The sequence below is a fragment of the Lygodium microphyllum genome, chromosome 26, assembly GCF_053477565.2.
Source record: "Lygodium microphyllum isolate KBCC chromosome 26, Lygodium_microphyllum_v1.1.10, whole genome shotgun sequence".
NCBI classification, from domain to species: domain Eukaryota; kingdom Viridiplantae; phylum Streptophyta; class Polypodiopsida; order Schizaeales; family Lygodiaceae; genus Lygodium; species Lygodium microphyllum.
The window spans coordinates 107,846,054-107,871,502 of record NC_141160.1 but is presented as its reverse complement, the minus strand read 5'-3'; positions in this window follow the sequence as shown (position 1 = coordinate 107,871,502).

Sequence of the window (25,449 nt, the reverse complement as noted above, 5' to 3'; positions counted from 1 at the left end):
AATAGCCAATCCATCCCGAGTAGGCACTCATGGACTCCTAGATTCATTACCTTGAACTTAACATATGTAAGCTCATTTCCGAGTAGGAATTCCACCTTAGCAGTTTGTCTAGTGCAAGTGATTTCTCGCCCATTTGCTAGTTTGACAAGCAAAGTAGATGCAGCTACAATGGTTATTCCTAACCTTCTTGCACAAGCTGGTGAAATGAAAGAATGAGTGCTACCACAGTCAATCGAGATTTTGAAATTCCTTACCTTGGTAATCTGATGGTGTTTGGATCATCGAGAATTGGCGGTTTGGGCCCTTTTTATGAAGAATGGCATGAATGGATGCCCTCTCAATCTCAGCTTCCATGGATGGGTCTTCTTCTTCATTGATTCCCTTAGTGGAGATATTGGAAGTTTTTTCCCTTCCCATTGCTGCACGACCACGGCCATGGGTAGCTCTAACTTGGTCTCACTGAATTTTCCTTGGCGACGATCTCCATCGAGTTTGGAACATTGCCTTTTGAAGTGTCCAAGTTCATTACAATGGAAACATTGCATGCTTTGATCACTTCTTTGAGTGGGGACAAAGCCACTGATTGCATTTTCCCTTGGCTTCTTCTGTTGGCCTTGACTTTGTCCTTGTGCCTTTTTGAATTAAGCTTTCAACGTTCTTGGATTCCGATCTTTGTGAGACCAAGGTCTATTATTCCTAGGCTTTGGCTGGACTTCTTGGGCAATAGGTCCTATTCTTATAAATGCATCTTGTAGATCCAAAGGACGCATTGATTCCAACCGAGTGCTCATTGGTGGGTTCAACCCATCACAAAACTTTGAGACTTGTTGGGCAATGATCATGGTTGGGGCGTATTTCAACAAGGAGACAAATCTCAAGTAGTATGCCTCTAGAGAGATGCCCAATTGCTTCAACTTGAAGAACTCATTCATCTTTTGAGTTATTTATGTAGGTAGCATGTACCTTCCCTGCACTCCTTCCTCTAGGTTATGTTTGAGAAGAAACTTCTTCTCTTGTGCCTCCGCTGGGCTTAGTGCGAAAATAAGACTCTAGTTCTGCGCTTGGGGTTGTATCTGGTTTTGGATTATTAAAACCTTCGTGTTAAGATAACATTTACATATCTCTACACATCTTGAATCAATGAGCAAATTATTTTTCATTAGTACTATGTGTGACAAATCAAATAAACACAAAATTCTTATTTATCCATAAAGAAGCATAAGCTTCAAATACAAGTATTCGAGAACATATAAAGATTGGCTAGGATGATTTCCTTTCCGATAGATACATCAACACCAGGTTAATAATTCCCTATTGGATTCAGCTACAATGATAGAATAGTAATATGGATTGGGAGAATGGATTCTCATGAAGCAGTAAGTCATGGAAAGTTCGGGAAGTCCCCGTTTTTAATAGCCATGACATTCATTTTGCCCCATTACTTTAATTCTGTCAGCTAGCAAGACTTTGATGACCTCGTCATAGATATAGCGATTTTGTTCTACTTGTCGGCATCCAATATGTAGGATCGAATTTACACGGGTCTCATGGAAGATGAATAACTTGATGACCTTCAAGTCCTCCAACCATTTTAACCTCTTCAGATTGTTTTGAAGAAAGGCGAGTCAGTTGGCATCTATATGATAGTATCTCACAGTCTAGGTCCAACGCCTTTCCACATACAACGGTGAAGGGTTGTAGACTCGATCCAGCATTCCCATCGTGTCGGATCATCAGTGATAACTTGAAGAGTTCATAGCCATCTTGAACATGATGTGAAATACAAGGAACCTGCTCCAAGCCTCATACGTTTGGAAGCGGCAACAATCCACAAATGAGTAACATAAAAAGTTATATTCCTAGTGAAAAACATCACTTCTCCATTCCCAATTGATTCCTATCCGGATTGTTTTATTCATTGGTTGTCTCTAATACCAATTATAATGTGTTAGGCACATTTTTTAGCGATCCATCGAGAAATGAATCTAAGCATTGCTGTCCGGCACTCCCATGGAATGTTCTGGGGTTTGTCGCCTAGGGTTTCTCGAGTCTGCCTCATAACGAAATGTTCGTGGCCTGAACCCACTAGGATCGACCTAAAATCGAGGTTCCTAGTGGCCAAGGTCTCCTAATTGTTGAGAATAGCAAATGATGTATGCCCATAGAGACTAAATGTGTGCCCAAAAGAGGCTTGTCCATAAGTGGCTTTGTATGAGAGATATGACAAAGATGTATGCTCTAGAAGCTCTAAGAAGAGATGTCCAAAATCCCATATGCACAGTGAGGTACAGTGGTACTATCCAAAAAGCTATAAAGGCATGTACTTGGTTGACACTTTTTTTAATGAGAATGGTACTTTCAGTTTGAGTCACTCAAGATTGTGTTTATGAGTCCAAGCTAATCTATCTTGAAACCTAATTCACTTGAGTTACAATCTCTTCTCTCTATCATGTATCGGTTCTATGATTTGCGTCCACCATAGCCAACTAACTCTAGATCTGTGTTTCTCAACACTAATAGTATTCTAGCATCGGATCCTCGACATCCTACTTTACACAGAGATATCCAAGCCTAAGTAGACCCATACCGCACTTGGTTCAAAGAGAATGGAAAACGAGAGGGATGCACTGCTCAACCTCTCTGCCCATAGGGCATAGTCCCATTCAGATTCCCTAAAACGGCATGAATTGGGTTCTAACCTAATATTACCTAAAGTTCGTATGACTATAGAACCTTGTGAGAAGCCTCCCAGCTCTCTGGGACCACCCTTCCATAGGACGGACCCATCGGGGGTTCCATCCACCCGCTTCCCTCTCTAGGCATTCTTTAGTTTTCTAATTAGGTCCTATCACATTTATGTGAGACATTTAAAAATAGCTTCCTTAATTAATCCTTTTAGGAAATAGGATTCATTTGCGTAACTTATAGCAGTGACATGAAAACAGTTTAGACAAGTTCTTTGGAAGTAAACTTTATATTATCATCTTAACTGAAATACAAGTCTTGTCCAAAAATGATGGATCCCGAAATCTGTGAGGATATGTCTTATTTTTTTCCAAGTTTCCGCACTTATACTAGTGACAGGGCCTCGAGAATCTATCTCGAGTATCGTAGATCATTCGAGTAGGACCCAGAGACAATGAATTTATGGCCAGAGTCTCCCCCTAGCATCGAAGCGTCCTCCTATATTCAAACTAACCCACGGAGAGACCTCTCATGGCGGGTTTAGTCCACGTTCCTGTCACGGTTATTTGGGACCCCTTTGGCTAGGGTTGGCGGTCAACTAGGGGTAGCTAGGCACAACCTCCATGAATTCAACCTAATTCATTATTCAAATTTCTTTTGTGATCTTGGATCATACATTCTTTCCACAGACATTGAATCTAGTGTTACAAGCATAAACAACAATGAAGACGAGTGCTCGGACATCTGCTAAGGTGGAGTCCTTGTCTTAAATGCTTAGTGTTGCCCTTCTTGGGTCTTTATTGCCTTGGCATCTTTTTCCATCATCTTTCGAAGGATAGAGAATACCCTCCTTCTGATCTCTCTTCTATGTAATAGGGGTGAGCAATTATGCTATAGTTTCGGATGATAGCTTCCCTCGGTTACTATCCTTTGGATCTTATCTTAAGATCTCGATCTATGATCTTATTTGGCTCGTTAGTAACCATTTTTCCCATCTTTAGAATTTAATTGGGTTTCTAATTTTTCCCTAGGGTTTCCTTTCCTAAAGATAGCAGGAATTAGTGCTCATTTCTCTCGCAAGTCAAGCATAAACTAAGTCTATTTACCATTCTGAAATAGTTGTGAGCATCGGATGCAACTTGGCAAATAGTCGTTCTTCTTGTGGATAAGATATTCGAGTTTTCTTGTGTTAGCTTCTAGATATACCATATTTTGAAATTGATATTTCCAAGAGTGTTTTGGACCCTTCGCAACTGGTTATTGGGATAGAGATCAAAAGAGTATGTTGACTCTAAGTCAAAATACGGTCATAAAGACAACTTGACCTATTTGTGACTAGAGTCCTAGTTGAGTCGATTGGCTTCACTTATCATGTAGGATTTTATTTTCCAAACTGGCCCTTTCAATTAAGCTCAACATTTCACATGCATATAAATATTCCTTTTTAGATGCATCCCTATTATATGATGCAACTGAGGCTATTCATGATGCCATGCAATTCTAGATGGATGTCTTTCCGGAGTTGACGATACAATGTAGGATTTTCATTCATGAAAATTCCTTCTAATGCATTCATTCAATTCATAAGACGTGACCTAAATATTTAGATGCGAGTGTGCATGAGTTTATTGTAAATGCAAGGTAATTCACTACAATAGGCTATGGGATGCCATTGACCTATACTGAACATTTATGTACACCAAAATCTATAATGAATTTGCAAAAGTTTGAACCTAATACTTGATTGAATTTTTGCAATGACACGTAGATGCGTAATTTATTCATGACAACTCATGGTTATTAAGCCCTTTTCAACTACCTTTCAAAATATGTAGGTTACTCGATGCAAGGTATGACTTCTTCCTAATGATGCCCATGCTTAAAATATTTGATTTCAATTCCTAGACACAGTAATAGTAACTTGATTTTGGAGTGTCGAGTTAGCATTCACGCTTGATAACCCGTTTGTGTTGATGGTGGCATCTTTGCCCGATCCTTCTCTCGTAGTCACGGGTTTTCTAGTTACTTGGGAGAGTTTATGATTTGGGGCCATTTCGGAATTGGAAAAGTGACCTTCATTTCTCTCAAAGAACTCCTTGGTGTTGGGTTCCCTACGCCTTGTCTTTACTTTCACGTTCTCCTTGTCAATTTGGGGCAATCGATGGAGAGGTCTCGGGAAGTTTTGACGGGGAGAGAGGGTACTCGAGCCTTCGCCCAAGGAAGGAATTGACCTTGGGCATCCCTCTCTCTCTCTCTTCCTCTCTAATTCTAGATTTCCCTTCCCTTCCTCTCTCTCTCATTCTCTCATTCTCTCCTTCACTACCTCTCCCTCTCCTTCCCTTTCTCACAATTTTGGCAGCAAAGGGGGGGGAGAGAAGAATAACCGGTCTCCAGAAGGAAAGGGGAGGAAAATGATTTATAAGGAAAGATGGTGATGATTAAGGGAATAAAAAGAAACAGGATTATTGCCCCTTGCTAAGGAGGGGAGATTTTTATAGGGAGGGGGAGAAGGGTATTATGGGGAGGGGATGTGACACAAGGCCCCCTTCCTTCTCCTCCATTCAGGCAGCCAAAACGGCCTTTCTGCCATGCAATCAACAATTTCTGGAGGAGAGGAAGTGATAGTGGGGGTTTGGAGGTGGCAGACGTGTGCCCCTCCCCCCATCATAATCATCGTCTTCTTCACCTATCTCATTGTCGATGCTCACTACAACTTTGCAATCCTCATCATCCTCTTCTCCTACTCAACTATATGTTCAGCTCCCTCCCCTTGTCACATCCACGTGTCGTCATCACGGCCATCTTTTGGTTGCAACCCCCCCTTCTATCATCTTCTTCTTTTTCAAGTCAATACTTAGTTCAACTCCCCCCTCCATCTCGTAGTTCAACTCCCCCTCCATCCTGTTGTTCAACTCCCCCTCCCTCCAACCGATAGCATTGAAAGGGGGAAGAAAAGGTAATTAAAAATTTTTCATTTTTATTTTGAAAATAAAAAGGAGGGGGGAATTTATGGTGATGATGGAATGAAATGGGGGGAAATCCGATGGCGACAGATTATTACAAGCAATGAGGCACTGCAAAAGGGTAATTCCCTATCCATAGTCCTTTCATTCAGCCATTTCCTAAATATCCACTTGCATTTCATTAAAGAATTTAAAGGCTTTTTCAATCAATGCATAGCATTCTTATTTGATTAGCCATTAGAATGTACTTTTCATGTTGATTCCCACGAGGAAAAAGTGGATACCAAGCAAGTCAGGAAGACAATAGTGAGGTGGCCCTCCCTTCCCAATTATGACCCTGAAGGGGTGCACAACCTAGCTTGAGAAGGAACTTCGCACACCCCTCTTATCTCGGAGTCCATGTAATTTTTAAATTTAGGTGCACGTATATTCCCCATTGTCAGAGTTTGACAGTACCATTGCAGTGATCATCCCTATTCAGAGTACCATAGGTGGTTAAGGTTCCATTGGAACAAAATTGGAAAAGGTGCATGGCATCTCCTACTCTTTGGATACCTACAAGCGGTCACAATTTTACAGGTCTTTACAGTAGGTACCTACTAATCTATAGGTTATCCTTGAGCCCTATAGGTGCATCATAACCCTCTTTGGGTTGCTACACATGTTTACAAGGGTCTCTTCCACTCAGGGTACTCCCACATGGTCAAATGTGAGTAGGTACACTGAGATAACACCCAAACAGCATGTAGGGGGACATTGTTTGTCATTGTTCCACCCAAAGTCTCCAACCCAAGTTGATATCTTTTGAAATTTGATATATCTCCATATAATAAGCTTCCCATAAAGCTATTAAGCATTGGTATTGGTACTATATTCTGAGAGAAACAAGGGATTTATTGACAGACTATCTACTACTGTAGCACTGTCTTCTAATGGCCATGAATAAGTATAAAGACCCCATTACTGAAGCATTGAATGATGGTGTAAAGGACTTCCAAGAGGATCAAAATTATTCAAATGAAGCATTGAATGATGGTATATATAGTGAGTGATTACCTATTACTGTCAAAAGATTTGGGACATGTGAATGAAGGTATTTCTAGAGGTTTGAAGACTTTGAATGAAGGTCTAATACATATGAATCAAGGTTTTTTGCAAGGGATGGCACAAGTAAACAAGGGTATCTCTGATCTGCAAAGAAAATCTTTATTCCAAGAAATCGTTTCAACCATAAAGAAAATTGGGAGCAAGCCACAACGGGAATCTCAAACTATTGAAGATCCACATGCAACCCCTCTTGTTGGCAATCCTTCCCATCCAAATGAAGAAAGTTCTCAGCTAGTTGTATATACGTTTGAAAGGGGAGAACCATCTAGAGTGAGGGGTAACCATCACCCTTCACAAATCCATGGCATTCATATCACAAGGCTTCAGTTTAACAACCCAAAAGATAGTCTTAGACATGAAGGGGAACAAGACAACAATTGATGGAATGATGATTATCATGGATGCGACCCCTTCTACAAGTCTCTTTATCATCAGCCCTCTAATGTGCAAAAAGGAAATCCAGTCACAATCAAGTTCATGAAGGTGGAAGAAATGATGAGAGAAGATTAGTCCATGATCTTTCAAATAAAGAGCATGTTTCAAATGGTCAACCCTCATCTCATGGTTTTGAGGCACCTACTTTTAGGCAAAGCTCTTGGAACAAAGATTCATGAAAGAAACATTCTTATGGGCAACTATCTTACAAATGAAAATGAATATAAGGAAAATATCAATATCACTAATTTCAAAGGGGATAACGTTTTACATTCGGAGTGGGAGAAATGGATTAATAAGCGTGAATTGCACTTCACCCTTTATCCTAGAAGTGAAGAAGCCAAGATTTATTTTGCATCTCTTCATCTTGAAGGCTACGCCCATACTTGGTGGCGTTACATGCACAAGATTGGGAAAAACTTTCTCACTTGGGAGGAGTTCAAGCAAGAAATGAATTATGTTTTTGTTTCTCCTTCGAAAAAAGAAAGGCTCTAAAGAAGATGGTATGCATGTGCTCAAAGAGGAATGTCCGTTAGAGACTACTCCAATACCTACTTAAATCTCTCCATGTACATTGAAGGCATTTCAAATTTTGTTGAGCTAAATAAATACATTTTTGGTCTTGACCCTGCCCTATTATCGGAGGTACGAGATCAACAACCAAAAACTTTTCATGAGGCCATGCAATTGGCTAAAAGATGTCCCTTGAAGTACAAGAGAGATGAAGAAAATTTCTAGCAAAGGAATGTGGGAAATAATTTTTCCAATCAACCAAAAAAATATGGGCAAGTTTTCAGCCAATCAAGAGACACATTAAAGCAAGAAAACAAGGGTTATAACAATCAAAACAATTATAACAGCAAAGTCTCAATTTTTCCTATTGTTTGTGCCTCTAAAAAAGGTGGAAATTATGCAAGAAATAAGGGAAACTTTTCAAAAATGTGATTGAGATAAGATGCAATTTTTCAAGAGCTGAAAATGCTCCTAAACTATCCCAAAACAATTCTTATAGCGACTTCCTTCCTCACACGACAAGCTTAGAGAAATGCATACCAAAGGATTATGTTTTAAATGTGGAGAGAAGTGGTCACAGGACCATAAGTTGAAGTGCAAAACCAAGAATTAAAAAATCAATATGGTGATCACTTAATATGTTGAAGTTGAAGAAGAAGAGAAACATGAGAGAAATTTACTGCATGTTGATGCTTACCCAATGGTCAATGAAGTTCATGAAGAATAGGATGCCACTTATGATGGATTCTATGATCCCATGGATGGGTTTCCATTTGATCCATGTGGTACTCATGGTTCTCATTCTTCCTTGTGTACTATGTCACATGATGCATGGACGGGATGCAAGGTATCATTAATGGCAAGGTTACACATATTTTAGTGGATACAGGCACACAGCACTCATAACTTTGTCAACACCAAATCTCTAAATGAGCTAAAGCTGCTACCCATTGACATGGATTCCTCTTGCGGATACAAGTTGCCAGTGGTGCATATGAGTCTAGTAAAGAAGTGTGTCCATGTACTTCAATTGAACTATCGCCCCCATGCACAATACAGGTGGATTTGATCACTTTGGATATGGGGCTTATTGACATTGTTATTGGATGCAATTGGTTGAAAACCCTTGGCAAATTTACTCTAGATTTGGAGCAAATGCAAATGGAATTTAATTGGTAAGGATAGCACATAGAATTCAAAGGCATAGACCACAAACATATAGAACTCATATCCATGAAGAAATTGCGAAAAGAAATCAATGTCATGCATCTTCACCCTTTTGCTTGCAAAAGTAGATGAAGAGCAATCATCAAATCAGCCATCTTCTTCTACAAAGAAAAGGGATCCAATATTAGAAGAGCTATTGGAGAAATACAATGTTTATTTTAACCACCATCATATTTACCTCAAAAGCGAGAGGTTGACTATCCTATTGATTTTTTGCCCAACACAAAGTCCATCAACAAACCTCCCTATCGCTTGTCCAAGTTTGAGAGGGAAGAAGTGGAGTGACAAGTCAAAGGATTGATGTAAATGGGCTTAATTCGAAAAATTCAATCACTATTTGCCTCTCTCGTGCTCTTAGTCAAGAAGAAGGATGGATCATTTTGCATGTGCATTGATTATCAGCATTTAAACAAGTCAATGATCAAGAATAAGTATCCTATTCCTCGAATTGAATATCTTTTAGATGAAATTAAAGATGCAAAGGTCTTTACCAAAATATATCTTCATTTGGGTTATCATCAAATTCAAATGAAGGAAGGAGATGAGTTCAAAACAACTTTCAGTACTAAAAGGGGGTTATACCACTTCTTGGTTATGCCATTTGAGCTTTCCAATGCACCCGCTATTTTCAATCCTAAATATTGCAGCTCTTCCTATTCAAAATAGTCCTTGTTTTCTTTGATGATATTCTCATCTATAGAAAATCGAAGGATGAGCATTTGAAGCATATACGAGAGATATTTGACACATTACAAAGACACACTCTTCGCCAAGATGACAACGTGTTCTATAATGGAAGATGAAGTTGAATAGTTAGGTCATGTTGTGGGAGAGCAAGGCATTAGAGTGGATCCCAACAAGGTGAAATGTGCTAAATAATGGCCTACTCCTACAAATACAACCTCTTTGAGAGGATTCATTGGGTTATCATCCTTCTATAGGAGGTTCATTAAGAATTATGCTCATGTGGTGGCTCCATTGCTAGATAGACTTAAAAAGGAGGCTTTCCTTTGGGAATCCATCACTGATCAAAGTTTCAATTAGCTGAAATTTCTTTTAATTTCAACATCTATCCTTGTATGCCATTTGAATTTCTCTAAGGAATTTAATATATATACGAATGCTGGTAGAAGAGGAATTGGGGCTTTTTTATGTCAAGACCATGGAGTCATAGTTTATGAAAGCCAAAATCTTGATGAGCAAGGAGCATTAATTATATGTTTATGAGAAAGAGATGTTGGCAATATTGCATGCTATTTGTAATATTTCCATGCAATTAAAAGTTAGTTGGTTAGTTCAAAAGTTAGTTAGTCAATTAATAAGTTAGTAAGGTTACTAACTAAAGACTAACTAAGGTAAAAACTAGCTAACATTAATAACTAATAATTTTTATTTAATTAAAATATCTTATTTAAAAATTGAGAGTCGTAAATTTGATATTTTTCTCGGATTAACAAGGACCATAGCCACACTTTACGGAAGTTACAACATGAATGAGAGTTATGAGCCATATTAATCACTATTGTTAATATGTATAGTATGGATGTCCAAAAATATTAGATTTTGGGCAAAACTAGCATATTCTAGATATTTTAGATATTATCCTAAAAAGATATGAAGATTTCTAGAACTAGATGTCATTTAAAAGAACACACAAGTGATGTTTTAGTCAATTTTTGAGATTTTATAAAAATAAAAAAATAAAGAGAGTGATTGGCAAAATCGCATGCACTACGATCGCAGTCCATAGGCAATAGACATCACTTCGAGGAGAGAAAGGAGTGATCTAAAAGAATTCTAACCAAGTGTCTTGGTGCTTTACCCCCCTTTTGGAGCCAATGGAACCATCAAATTTATAATCTGAGCATCAGATCACTGATTCTTCCAAGAGCCCCTCCACCAAGAACTCTTGTTCTCAACCACATCCCCTCTTCTCTAATTCTATTATAAATATGAGGTATGGGGAGACACAAGGGAGCATAAGGAGACCCGGAGAGGCTGCAAGAGAGAGGTAGAGAGAAGGATACCCCTCCAAGAGATTGTGAGAGAGATCTTGAGAGAGAGAGAGAGAGAGAGAGAGAGAGAGAGAGAGAGAAGAGTTACCCCAAGAGAACACCATATTGGGGAATATGGGAATTTTCCATAAGTTTGGGACATACGGTTAAATCTTTGGATTTGTCATAACTTGAACACTATAACTCCAAATCGAGTGCTCTATAGCTCAATAGATTCCATTTTTCAAGTGTTCCAATGATAGTCACATCATATGGTTTTGAGAAACTTATGGGCCTGTCGTCCGGATGCCACATTTTTAGTATTCAAAAAATGGGAATTAAGAGATTCCCAAACTCACTAATATTGTGTTAGAAGCTGCAAGGGAGAGAGTTAGCTCAATTCCCTCTATCTCGATCCTCGACTTAGCCATCTTCTCTTACGCTCTCCCATATCTTGAATCTATTCCGCCTTCTTAATCTCTTGATTCTACTTACGGACGATGGCCTCCAAGCGAAGAATGTCGCGTGCGGATGGCAATCCTACAACCAGCAAAACGAAGCTTCCGGTGAAGGCATCACCGTCAATCAAGTTGTAGTTCCGATCGTAAGTAATGTATTTCTAAATTGATAGGTGCTTGCTTTGATTCTCACATGAGATACATTAGGTCCCATACTATGATGTACAAGAATAGTTCATGGGAAGGGATATGCCTCTTCTCACATATTCGAAAGATGGAGTTTGAAAAATGCATGTATCAAGGGAAGTTAATTGCACTTAGTTGCGTATGGCTTATTCGTTGATAGAGCAATCGGTCAGGGGTTATGAATAGCATAATCATAAAAAGAATGACATTAAGAATTGTGCATACAAGTATTAAGTAAATTTTGCATAGAATCGCTCTTTGATCCCAAGGAGGAGAGCGAATATGCAATGGAATTACTATCCCGTCTATTCTTGTATTGTTTGAGAAAAATATAAGTAGTTTTGTTGGGTGATTGAACAACACCCTAAATGTTTTTTTTCAATCAACTGATTATTGCATTGTGATTTGGATAAATATTCCAAGTGCTTGTGTTTGGTGGTAAATGCATGGTAGGGGTCTGTAATGACAAGTTGTCATGAAAATAAATGAATGTTTTCGTGGAAGATGATATTACGGTTGATTGCCTTGATTATGATTGATTCTTAATTGGATTAATTAAGAAATGATATTTTGCACGGGTGGATCATCTCCAAGATCGCACCGCGGATTACCCCGCGATGACACTGCTCAATTCACAGGCCGAAGGTCGAATGGTGAAAAGGCCAACACCGAAAGTGTGTCTCACTCCTAGGTCATTTGGGGTTAGTGGAGATCAAGACACCCCTTTCCATGTCTAGAACGGAGTTGTAGACTACCGTGAGCCCAACGTCTAGGGAGTTGGAAGAACCTATTCTAGAACGTGGATGGAAATTATGGTGCCATGTGATCTGGACCGGGTACTTGTATTGGACAGAAGGGATACATTTGTATGGGCAAGAGACAAAGATAAACTTGAAGATAAGTTAAGGAACTTGTTTGTCAAAAGAAGTTCTTATTTTGTTTTCGTGTTAGTGCTGTAAATTACGCAAACGAATCTTGTTCCCTAAAATTCCTAAATAAGGAAGCTAATTGTGAATGTTATATATAAATGTGATAGGACCCAATTAGAAAACTAAAGCTACCAAGGGAAGCGGGTGGACGGTCTATCCTACGACAGGGAGGTTCCAAAGAACTTGGAGGCTTCTCACAAGGTTTTATTGTCATTTAACCTTTAGGTATGGTTAGGTTAGAACCCGACTCATGTCGTTTTAGGGGACCGGAATGAGACTAGCCCTATGGGCAAAGAGGTTGGCTAGTGCATCCCTCTCGTTTCCCATTCTCTTTGAACCAAGTGCAGCATGGATCTGCTTCGGCTTGGGCATCTGTGCATAAAGTAGAATGTTTGGGACCTGACGCTACAATGCTGTCAGGAGACCTTGACCACCAGGAACCCAGATTTCAAGTCGATCCTAGTGGGTTTGGCCGTGAACGTTCCATTGCAAGGCGGACTCAAGAAACCCTAGGCGACAAACCCCGAAACATTTCCTAGGAGTGACAGGCAGAGACGCTTAGATTCATTTATCAATGGACTACTAAAGTTGATAGGCGAGCACGTTACAATTGATATCAGAGCGAAACTTTGTAATGATATGGGATTGATTAATGTATAATTCGTAGACTTATCTTAAACATAATAACCTAAATGGTATGGTTGATTGTGAGGCACCTTCTACACCCACGAATGCTGACATGCAAGAGAAGAAATTCCTTCTCAAGCAAATTAAGGCACCCGAGTCTAATGGAGAAGGGTTAGATATCGCAGCAGAGGTGGAGACATGGATTGAGTCGATGGATGACTATTTCTCTGCTTTGAGAACTGCCTCTACCAATCAAGCAATGATAGCCAAACTTAAGTTAGGCCAGGCTCAGTTATGGTGGAAGCAATGGTGCAAAGATCAAGGTATTTCTGAAGCCGCTGTCACTTGGGCTCAGCTAAAAGATGTTGTATGCGGACGATACCTTCCACCAACTTACCAGACTTTGAAGATGAATGAATTCTTCAAGTTAAAGCAGCTGAAATTAACCTTAGAAGCCTGCTACTCAAAGTTTGTAACCCTACTAAAATATGCGCCACCTATGGATATTGCACAGCAAGTATCCAAGTTTTTCCATGGCCTAAACACTCCTCTGAACCACCATCTTGAAGCAATTCGTCCAACGAACTTGCAAGATGCATTACTCCAAGCGAATCCAATCGTCCAAGAACTTAAATAGGGAAATTGTAGCAAAGGTGACTCCTGAGATCATGGTAAAAGATGCATACGTGCGGAGAGATAGGGTACATCTGTAGGAGATGTTGCTACCATCAATGCTTCCATTGTAATGAGCTAGGACACATCAAAGCAGACTGCCTTGATCGAAGTCAAGAATACATTGAGCCTCCAAGAAAATGAAGCTACGCACAAGTAGTCTATGGATATATAGAGGAATTAGATGAAGACAAAGACCTAGAACCTATAACACCTCTTCATGATGATTAGAAATCTTAGAAATTTTATCGACATGAAATACAACTTGTATTGGAATAAACTTTACTCTCATAACTATAGTTAAGCAATATGAGTTGCATCTATTTTGAGCCTAGAACTTGCAAATGATTAGAGATACTCTGGGAAGAAATGTCATTTATAACTTGCAATGAATTTCTCTTAAGTCCTTTCTTCTCAACTAATATGGATTGGGTTTTACCAAAATGTTGAAGCAGGGAGTTAGTTCATTTCAAAAGGGAATGTCCAATTCACCTTAAACACCGATGCTCCGAGTGCCACAACATTGGACATAACTACGTCAATTGTCCCAACAGAACTCGAAGAGAACTTGAGCTTACAAGAAATGATGTTGTACAAGCTCCAGTAATCCAGAATATACTAGGATACTTAGGAAAAACCTAGAAGATATTCATGAGATGTAACTACAATAAATTTTCTCTTGTAATCAAGACTCGGATATATCAAATACAATAGGTTTTTGTTTCAAAAGACCGCATGCATATGAGTGATCAGAGTAGCGCATCGAAAGCGTGGTGGGCCCATAACCCACAGGTTCCAAAATGATACCCTCGATTTCTCTCGAGATGAGGATATCTTGATTTCTCTAAGGGAAAGAGGATGTAATATTTCCACACAATTAAAAGTTATTTGGTTAGTTTGAAAGTTAGTTAGTCAATTAATAAGTTAGTAAGGTTACTAACTAAAGACTAACTAAGGTAAAAACTAACTAACAATTTTTATTTAACTAAAAATATTTTATTAAAATTTTTGAGAGTCGTAAATCCAATATTTTTCTCGGTGGATAATGTGCATAGTCATGAATGTGATCTCCATGCCTAACAATCTTATAATGCAAATAGTATATCAAGCTACCCCTCATTATAAAGTACATCAAGAGATACCATTTGTTTTGCATTCATTGGATCCCTCCCAAAGTTTACATGCTATCCTCTTCATGAGTATTGATTGCTATATTTCAATCCATCAATTACTAATTTCCGAGGATCTAGATCTAATAAATCTTAGTTTGTAAGAGGCCCACAATATCCTAGTAGCGAATCTCCAAGCTATGCAAAGACCTTGAATGGGACAAGGAAGAGGATAGTGCTAAAGTAGCATGTACTCTACTACGTTAAAGAGTGCTTTCCATCTCAATAAATTAAATCTAAAAGGATAAAAATGCTAGGAAACTACATCCTTTTGGACATAACATAGATTAAGTGGGAGTGCATTACCATGGAATGTGTTACTATCTTTCCCATTGTGCAAGGGGAGTATGCTTCTATTCTAGTGGCAATAGATCTGCTTCAAAATATTAGCCATCTTATTTTACTAAGGAAAACCTGTAAGTCATTAGATATTTTCCATCTCTCTAATTAAAAAATTTGTAGATTACATGGCCTACCTTGGAGGATAGCTAATGATCATGATTACATATCCACCTCCAACTTTTAGAAGGGCCTATTTTAAGCTATAGGAGCACACTTATGTTTCAATATGTGCTACCACCCTCAAATTGATGGACAAAGAGAGCATGTAACTAAGTGATTAAAGATGTACTCAGAAGCTAATACAAAAGAAAACTACAAGGGTCGATTCAGTACTTACTCTTGGTCAAGTTTTCCTATAACAACTCTAGTCACTAAAGCATAAACATATGGTCACGACTGTTTATCCCCTCTAAACTTTTGTAAGTGTACCATTATGGTGGAGGCTTCTAAAGCAATGGTAAAATAACTAGAGAAATTTATCAAGGCCATTGCACAATATACTAGGACCAGCCACCCAAAGATCACTAACAGCACTATACTAATACACAGAAATCTGAAAGGGTTTTCAAGAAGGGGGATATGGTTTTCCTTTGAAATGGAAAATGGGAAGGACATGTATAAATCCCAAAGCTTTCTGTTATCACTGATGCTTTGGAACATATAGAAGAAAAACCAAAATGGAAAATAAGGAACATATAAAGCCTAAAGGCTTTAGTCAAGAAAGGTTCCCAGCTTGGGAAGTGCTGATAGAAGTGTGTTTTGGTCTAGATCCAAACCACAAAGGAGAGTGGATGAGTGGTTAAAAGTGATAGACTATAAATCTGTTGGAAACCCTTCTTTGCATCACGCCTCTCTTAATAATGTATTTGAATCTTTGCTTTATCGTTGAATAGCTTTCTTCATTTAATAGGTGTTGGGATAGACCCAAGCACTAGATAAAATTTGGAAGCTTAAATAAAAATTTTCCAAAGGATTTTAAGCAAGCTCATTAGGAACCATTTATTTTCAATCAAGAGTTCCTTTCCTCTATTTACAGAGAAAAACAATAGTCAAAATGCAAACAAATAGCATCATGTACCAAAATCCATATAACCTATCCTTTGTACAAAATTTTCCAAGGAAATAAAAAATTTACTTCTAAATTATAAATGATAAATAGGAGGAGCAAATAAAATAATATATTAATTCAACTTCTATCAATAAAAAGATAAATGAAACCATCATTAAGATAAAAGAAAGTAGCAAACTAGAGATGAAACAAATTGTAATAAGTGCAATTTCCTCATCGTTAAATAATCAAATGAAAATGACAAAGTTCCACAATAGTTAGCTCTAAAGAACTACAAATGTCAAGTTATATATATAAAAGCTAGTGTATGCAAGTATTAGGGGTTTCTCTTAATTAATAAAGGAAATAATAGTTTGGCTTTTTGGGTTTCTCTTAATAAAGGCAATACCTTTTTTAGATGGGATCTACACCTCAACTCCATGAAATATTGATTCTATTGAAATATTCCGATAAAGAGAGGAAACTAAAACCTAAAATAGTGGGCCAAATTTTAGTACAATGAAAGTTTAGCATAAGGAATGAATCATGGTGTGTTAGATTTAATACATTCACACATTATACATATCATAATTCACAATGCCATCAAACATAATTCATGGGCATTACTAGTTTCAACATTTTAAAATCACATTAATGTAGCCATATGAGTGAATGTATTCGGGATAATTCTCCATAATATTAGTATACTTAGCACATATTGCAAAGCCAAGCACGCATCTACATTTGACAATGGCTATTTTGCATTCTTTATACATCTGACTATGCAGTGAAGTGATTTAACTATGTAGGTTGAGATGCACCCAAGTCAAGGTCCTTTGATGCATTTGTGGCTACTTCCTTTATGAAAACATCAAAGCTTGTCAGAGTTGCTACATGTCTTTGCCCAAATCTTTATTATCAAAACAATTGTGTAGAACCCATACTTTAACCATGACGTTATGGAGCCATGGACATCCTATCATCACCTCAGACCCAAAACGAATTAGTGAACTTGATAGATTGTATTCTAGGGTTAGTTATTACATTATGTAAAACAAGGCTACTCCCATGGTTGTAAGCTTACATCTTTGGGCAAATTAAGGCCCATTGACTTGGTGTCACAAGTACCATAGGATTGCATTTTCTGAAAGGATTGATATTTTTCATAGATATGTTTGCAAACCCTCGTTGGTGGCACAAATTAAGTATTTTATATTCAGATCATCATGATTTGAATGATAGGTCTCATCAACTTGCATAAGGATTACACATCTTATGTTCTTGTTGAAGTGACAAATTAAGTATTTTATATTCAGATCATCATGATTTGAATGATAAATCTCATCAACTTGCATAAGGATTACACATCTTATGTTCTTGTTGAAGTGACATATTAGAGTGCCCATGGGTATGCCTATACCTAAAGACATGCTTATCCTTAATACACTTATGGCTAGCTTCAAACACCCATCCAAGGGTATTCCTAATGAGAGATGTGATACATGTTTTTTAAAGCTTCATCACAAAGTTGGAAGAAATGCAATAAACTTAGATACTACTCTAGAGGGAAGCAAGAGAGGAGTCAATATGGTTGATTCCAATTATTTGAGACATGCAACTTCATCCTCTCATAAAGACATTTTCACTATTATCTTAAATGAACCACCATAAAGCATCAGCAAACGATGGAAAATAGGATTGAAGCCAAAGGACGATCTTGTCTTGTGGACCTTCTCAAGGAAGCGTTAGCAATCACAACATTTATTGCAACCCTAACGCAATCAATACAAAAAAAAAAAAAAAAAAAAACTCTTGTAAATGTAAACATATCTATTGGCTGGAGGTTGGTATGAAGGCTGGCCATTTTGCTCAATGGAGAGGCTAGAAGATTGATTTCACTCAAGTTTTGCAATTAGGCCTAGTGAAAGTAAATTTTAAAGAAGATGAAATCATGTTTACAATTTTCAACATGGTCTATGTTGTCTCTCCCAAAGAGAGATAATGCAATCTAAAATGTATCTACCCTTGAAGACAAGTGATGGGTCTCTAGTTGTTTTTCATCTCTTTTGTGAACAAGCGGCATTACAATTCTCTATTAATACTAGTTCACTAGGCTCATGAACTCTTTCTACACAAGAAGGAGAAGTTGAACCATAAAATCTTGAAATTTTTAGATAAGCATATGTTCCTAGGCGCTTGCCTCTCTTCAAGAAGTCTATGGTGTATATTGCAAGCTCAAAAACATTGCAATCCTTGTTTAGAAGAGCACCGGTGGACTAAGGCCCTACCTTTTCCTTTGTGTAGCTACCGTTCGCTGCAGCATCAAATTTTCATTGGGGCTTTGGGTAGGGGAAGTTTTAACGCTATTGGAGAAGTATGAAGCATTAAGGAATTGTTGGAGGGATTATAGGTAGTGCAAGTGAATGTATGACATGGCTTCTCATAGGTAGACTATTGAGTTGGAAACTTATGGGCTTAGGATCAGTGTTTAGTCAAATCCGCATAATGCTTAGGCTGAAGATATGAAGCGTAAGTGAATTGTTGGACGGTCACACATGCAGTGCTAGTGAGTGTACGACGTGGTTTCTCGTAGGTATGACATGGCTTCTTGCATGTAGTTCTGTCTTTTGCAACTAGCTATTGAGGGTTTGCCGATCCAAGTGGAAACATCAATAGTGGCAGCGTTCATCCACACTTCAGTGAGCTTATGCAACTAGGTCTGCAAAGGAATGCTGTAAGCTTGACTTGGAAACAGACTCCTAGGTATTGGATGACTTGCTTGCAAGGCCATGTTTACAGACTTGGGAAATTGACATGGTGACCACTCCTCATCGTAATGGTGGCTACAATGGGGAACTAGCTTGAAGCCTTGTGTAGCTCCTGCCCTCAACCTTGGTGGGGGCACATATTGGTTTGCAAAGGAATTATAGTGCTAATCTTGCAATCTTACAATTCCTATAACAGAACACTGACTTGTTCTTCAAATTGAGCAATGCAATGACCTGCAATAGGTCTGCAAAGGAATGCTGTAAGCTTGACTTGGAAACAGACTCCTAGGTATTGGATGACTTGCTTGCAAGGCCATGTTTACAGACTTGGGAAATTGACATGGTGACCACTCCTCATCGTAATGGTGGCTACAATGGGGAACTAGCTTGAAGCCTTGTGTAGCTCCTGCCCTCAACCTTGGTGGGGGCACATATTGGTTTGCAAAGGAATTATAGTGCTAATCTTGCAATCTTACAATTCCTATAACAGAACACTGACTTGTTCTTCAAATTGAGCAATGCAATGACCTGCAATAGGTCTGCAAAGGAATGCTGTAAGCTTGACTTGGAAATCGACTCCTAGGTATTGGATGACTTGCTTGCAAGGCCATGTTTACAGACTTGGGAAATTGACATGGTGACCACTCCTCATCGTAATGGTGGCTACAATGGGGAACTAGCTTGAAGCCTTGTGTAGCTCCTGCCCTCAACCTTGGTGGGGGCACATATTGGTTTGCAAAGGAATTATAGTGCTAATCTTGCAATCTTACAATTCCTATAACAGAACACTGACTTGTTCTTCAAATTGAGCAATGCAATGACCTGCAATATTATCTTGTATGTTGGAAACATCAATATCCTGAGTGAATACATCCAAAGATGGTGTATTCCTATAGACAAAGATAGAAGGCTTTCAAAGAGAGCATCTAGGCGTAACGTGCAATGGGAGCATGAGGGGATCGTTGGGGTCGGTCTAGTAGAGTGGGTCGATGCATGATATGGCTTCTCACATGGACAACATGGCCTCTTGCATGTATCTCTAGTATTGGCATTGGTGTGCTAGCCACACGTGATCGAGTTGTTGTGAGAGCAAGCCTACAGCCTCTTGCATGTATCTCTAGTATTGGCATTGGTGTGCTAGCCACACATGTGATCGAGTTGTTGTGAGAGCAAGTCCACTACTTTGCATTGCATAGATGCCATGAGAACACACTCCTAGCCCATGGATGGCTTGTTTGCAAGGCCATGTTAACAGACTTGGACGATCGGGCCTACTAACCACTCCAAATCAATCGTAGAGCATATGAAGCCTCCCTCACAACCTCATCGAAAGTCTTAAACAACATAAAAGGGGGCTATGAGTAGGTGTACCATAAGTTATAACTTACAATACACGGGGGTCGAGCGTAACGCCGACTAAGGACCCTACCTTGCTCTGCAGAGGTACAGAGTCGTATCAGAGCCAGGTTTCGATCCTGGGACCTGTGGGTTATGGGCCCACCACGCTTCCGCTGCGCCACTCTGATCTTGTTGTCAGAGATTCAGCAGCTTCAGTACTTGAATATTATATTAGGCAAGTCAAAAGGCATCAACGGCCCGAGATATGCGCAAAAGGAAGGCAGGTTGGATGTCGTCAACCGCACACGATGCCATTTTTACCACCACACATTCAGAAAAGGCAGGTTCGGGAATCCTTGAGGCTTGAGGCTTGAACCGATCAGTCGTACCTTTCCGTGAGGGCTAGTGGCACACCGTCTCTGCCACGCACCCATCTTGAGTCTTGGACCCATTGAAGTGGTGGACGTATAGATTTAAAAAACCTTTGATTCAAATCCTATAAACTTGAAGAATACATTCATTCCGTTTAGTGGTAGGAGTCATTACATAAGATTGTGGACTTGTATGTGCTATCTCTTGGCTCTCTCATGTGTGCACGAAAGGGAATGGATCGAGAGGACTCGTGAAGAGTGTGCCACGGATGAGAGGCTATCTGAGCATCCTTCCACCCAATTCTTCTCCATGCATAGAAGATCTCATGTGTCTCTATCTCCTCATTGCATCCAAGCAAGACCTCTCACTTCTACATAAGTTGATTGACCAATTTGACTAAGGAGCTAAAATTTTTCCTAATAATAATCGAGTACATAATACAACATGCCACGTCGTAATATGTAAAAAAATGTCACGTATGTTAGTGTCAACATTAGCCATAACCTTCAAGCTCTAAAGTTCTAATCAAGAGCTCTATCAACGGTCTTATAAATATAAGCTATGATCCTACACTGAACAACTTGTCCAAACCACAATATCTTTGCATCACCCTAGATCCTTGTGGTACCGCTAATACCCCCGGTGCTGCCTAAGGAAAGATTTTTACACTCAATTGCTTCATTTCACTATCTTCCTGCATGACCATCAAGCAACTCATCCACCACGTGGCCCTTAACTCGTATGATATTTTCCTTTTCTATTACCAACCGATCAACTCATCCATCTGACTCTTTATGATGGCATTGATACTGCATCCCTATGTGTAGTTTTCTTAGAAGAGACAATCTATTTTCTTACCACATATAGATGGGACACATGCACCATAATTTATGACTTCTCCTCCATCCATTTTCTCACCCCAAATTAGCCAATAGCTTTGCAACCATCGCCACCTCACATACGGCCAAAGTAGCACCTTTGTACATTGCCTTTGCACCTGATCGACATCATGTCCTTCCATTGCAAGCATGAAACCACTAGCATGTATTCTATCTATATACCATTACCATCTCATTTAACATACAGATAGCCGTCAACTTTATCTCATAGCCTTGTAGAAAACCCGTGATGTGTGATTGAATTAGCATACCGAAAATTGCATGGCCGCATCCAAGCATGGATTCCTTTGAGCTTGCATAAAATTGCCACATAGCACCACAAGGTATCTCAGGTCTACCCTACTAATTGCCATGCAAATCAAGCTCCCCACTATTTACTATTTGGCAATACATAAATTGTTTTGTACTAGTTCCCTTACACAAGCGTTCCACGTCACATTTTGCTCCAATGGGAGATCAATGGTATATAGACTCACCTTAAAATATGCCAGCCCATTGTCAGAAAATATTTTTGAGCCATGAGATCCATTTCCAAACCATATGTTCCTTGCATGAGCTATATCCCCTCACGACATCATGCGATTTCAATGCTCGAACTCCCCACCACGTACAAGCTCTTTGTTTTTACTACTTCAGCAACACTTTGATGTCATCAACATCATGATGCTAAAAAATAGTCATCATTCAATATCATGAACTGGACAATGGACTCATAGTCATACATAATTGTAAATAACAAGCATGTCATCATCAATGTATGCAATGTATGACTATAACCTATGCCCCCACTATCTCTTTTCCTGCACTATGAGTGGTCAACTTGTGAATAATGAAACTTAAATATGTTGGTGTACTCACCAATCTTTTTTGAACGTGCTCAAGATGCTAGGTGGCTTCAAGCAATATAATGATTTGTGTACTTTGCATAGATAAGTTATTCATGTAGAATGATCATGTAGAAATGCTTCTTGATACCCATATGGTGTAAGGATGATCCCTTTGTTGAATCTATATCAATCCTTGTTGATAGGGAGAGTGGAAATATCAGTAGAGCTGGTTAGACATATGCATGCTACTCTACAAAATGCTGAAATTGAGGTTCCTCTAGTACTACAATGCTTATAGTGAGTCCTCTTAGCTCTCGTCAACATGACTCACTAGACTCATCACTCTTGTATGCTATATAGAGATACCCTATCGACACACAACACCTCAGATGGTACATGCATTTTTCACTCCCTCTTGGTTGGTGCTTCACTTTAAGCTCAAGTTTGTTACAAGTCTTCTTGGCGGCTCATTTTATATCGTCTTATGTGATTCCCATCATCATTGAGTTTGCTCTTATTTTGTCTCATTTCTCTTGTTCATGGTTTTTGTGTTACAAAAATGATGTTATAAATGTACACTCTCTCTTTCTCTTCCAACCTGTCTTGAGATAACCACAATCTCAACATGCTATCAAAGCATCAAGCTCTTGATTCCTAGCCTAGGTGAATTGGAGCAAATAGGTAGTGTGTTCTGCTCATCATCATCGCAAGTTTTTATGAGGTATTGTGTTTTGGTTCATCACATCTCTTAGTTCTTATGATTGTTCCCATATTTTTAGTTTTTGTGAGTGTTCATCATCTACTTGATTGTCAACCTTATTATTGTTCCCATATTTGTAGTTTTTGTGAGTGTTCATCATCTATTGATTGTCAACCTTCATGTTTTGATATTGAAAACTTGCATCTTTTGAATCAATATTACACATAATATTACACATCTTCATGTTTTGATATTCATAATATCATCTTTTGATTTCTAGCCTAGGTGAATTGGAGCAAATAGGTAGTGTGTTTTGCTCATCATCATCACAAGTTTTTAGGAGGTATTGTGTTTTGGTTCATCACATCTCTTGGTTCTTATGATTGTTCCCATATTTGTAGTTTTTGTGAGAGTTCTGATTGTCAACCTTATGATTGTTCCCATATTTGTAGTTTTTGTGAGTGTTCATCATCTATTGATTGTCAACCTTCATGTTTACCCTATTTGGCACCCCCCACATGTGATGATCCATACATTGTTCACATTCTCTTGGTTGGAGCTTCACTCTTGAATTCATCCTATTATGGGTGTACTTGGTGGCTCATTTTGATTTAATTATTGTGTGATCTTCATCATTATTGAGTTGCATTCCATTTGTCCTTTTTGCATTGTCTTATCACTAACCAAGCAAATTATCACATATTCTCTCTTTCTCTCTTGAGCTCTCTAGAGTTCACCGCACTTCCAATAGAGGCATGTTCAAAGACAATAGTGGCACAAGTCTAAAGTAAGAAAAGGAAAAACCATGAGGCAACAAGCTTGAAATTGTTGGAGTAGTTGCTACTACATTTCAACCTAGGGGCCTTATGCATTGCATGTCGTGTAACTCTTAACATAGGAAGCATTAGTAAAAACATGTGATATACCAATAGCCAACATTGAGGATCTTTGAATAGTAGAACTATTAGCAAAATGGCCACGACATGTGGAGGTATGGCATTCCTCTAAGGTGAAGCAACCTCCTTGGGGACGATACATGAATGATAAACCACTCCCCTTCCATATAAGATCCCAGCTATATCAAGGAAATCATCAAAGCTTGCTTCTTAATCTTACAATATTCAACCTTTGAAATATTAGAGCAAACTTTTCTCATTGATAAATAATTGGTGATTGCATACCATGATAAAATAAAAGACACACCAAACTTACATGATTCATCACAACCACTAGGATCAATGACAACCTCTTTAGAATCCCCAAAATCAACCAATCACTCCACAATACCTTGCAAATTTGATAGCTTACTAGAACTTCATAACCAAACTCTTGAAGGGATGCAATCCACTTACCCAACCCATGTGTAACCCCTCTACCTTAGTAAAGTATGCAGCCTTCTCATTAATGATGTAATGGGTTAAAACTTCTTATTTGTAAAATCCATTTCCAAGAATAAATTTTCCATATAGCTATATCAAAGCATGGGTATAAGAGTTCAACTTTAATCAAGAGACAAGCTAACCCTTACAAAGTTGGCTCAGACTCTTGCTCCAAAATATCTATGCTCTCTCTCTCTCTGTCTCTCTCTAGAGATTTGGTGGTTGGAACACTAGCCTATATGTTCAACATATTGATGTATGAAGGATTTCCACAAATTTGGATTATGAATACCATTATGCCTATCCTCAAGTCAAGAGACCCTACCTTGTGACTATTATGGTTGGCCACACATTGTGACTGAGCTATATGCCTATATTCTTGAGCATGAGCTGAGCAGATGGTAGGGAGGTGGGGGTTCATAGTACAAGGATAGGTAGGCTTTAGGAAAGGCTTCTCCACATGGGATCACATCCTCACAATTATTGAGGAGAGTAGAGCTCATGGCTAGTGGATCTACTATTGCTTTGTGTGTATTTTTGCTTGCACTCTATGAAAGGGTTATTGGTAGAGTGCACATGGCCTTTCAACACCCATCCACTCCACCATAGGGATGAAGCAGGAATACCCCCTCTCTCTGGCCCCACTAACCAACACTTGGATACCTCTTTTATTATATATAGATAAGATTGTATGAATGTAATAACCAATTCTCGACAAGAGTTACAAAGACACTTGGATACATTACACTCCTATGCATGTGACAATGTGTTGTATTGCTCTGTGTGTATTTTTGCTTGCACTCTATGAAAG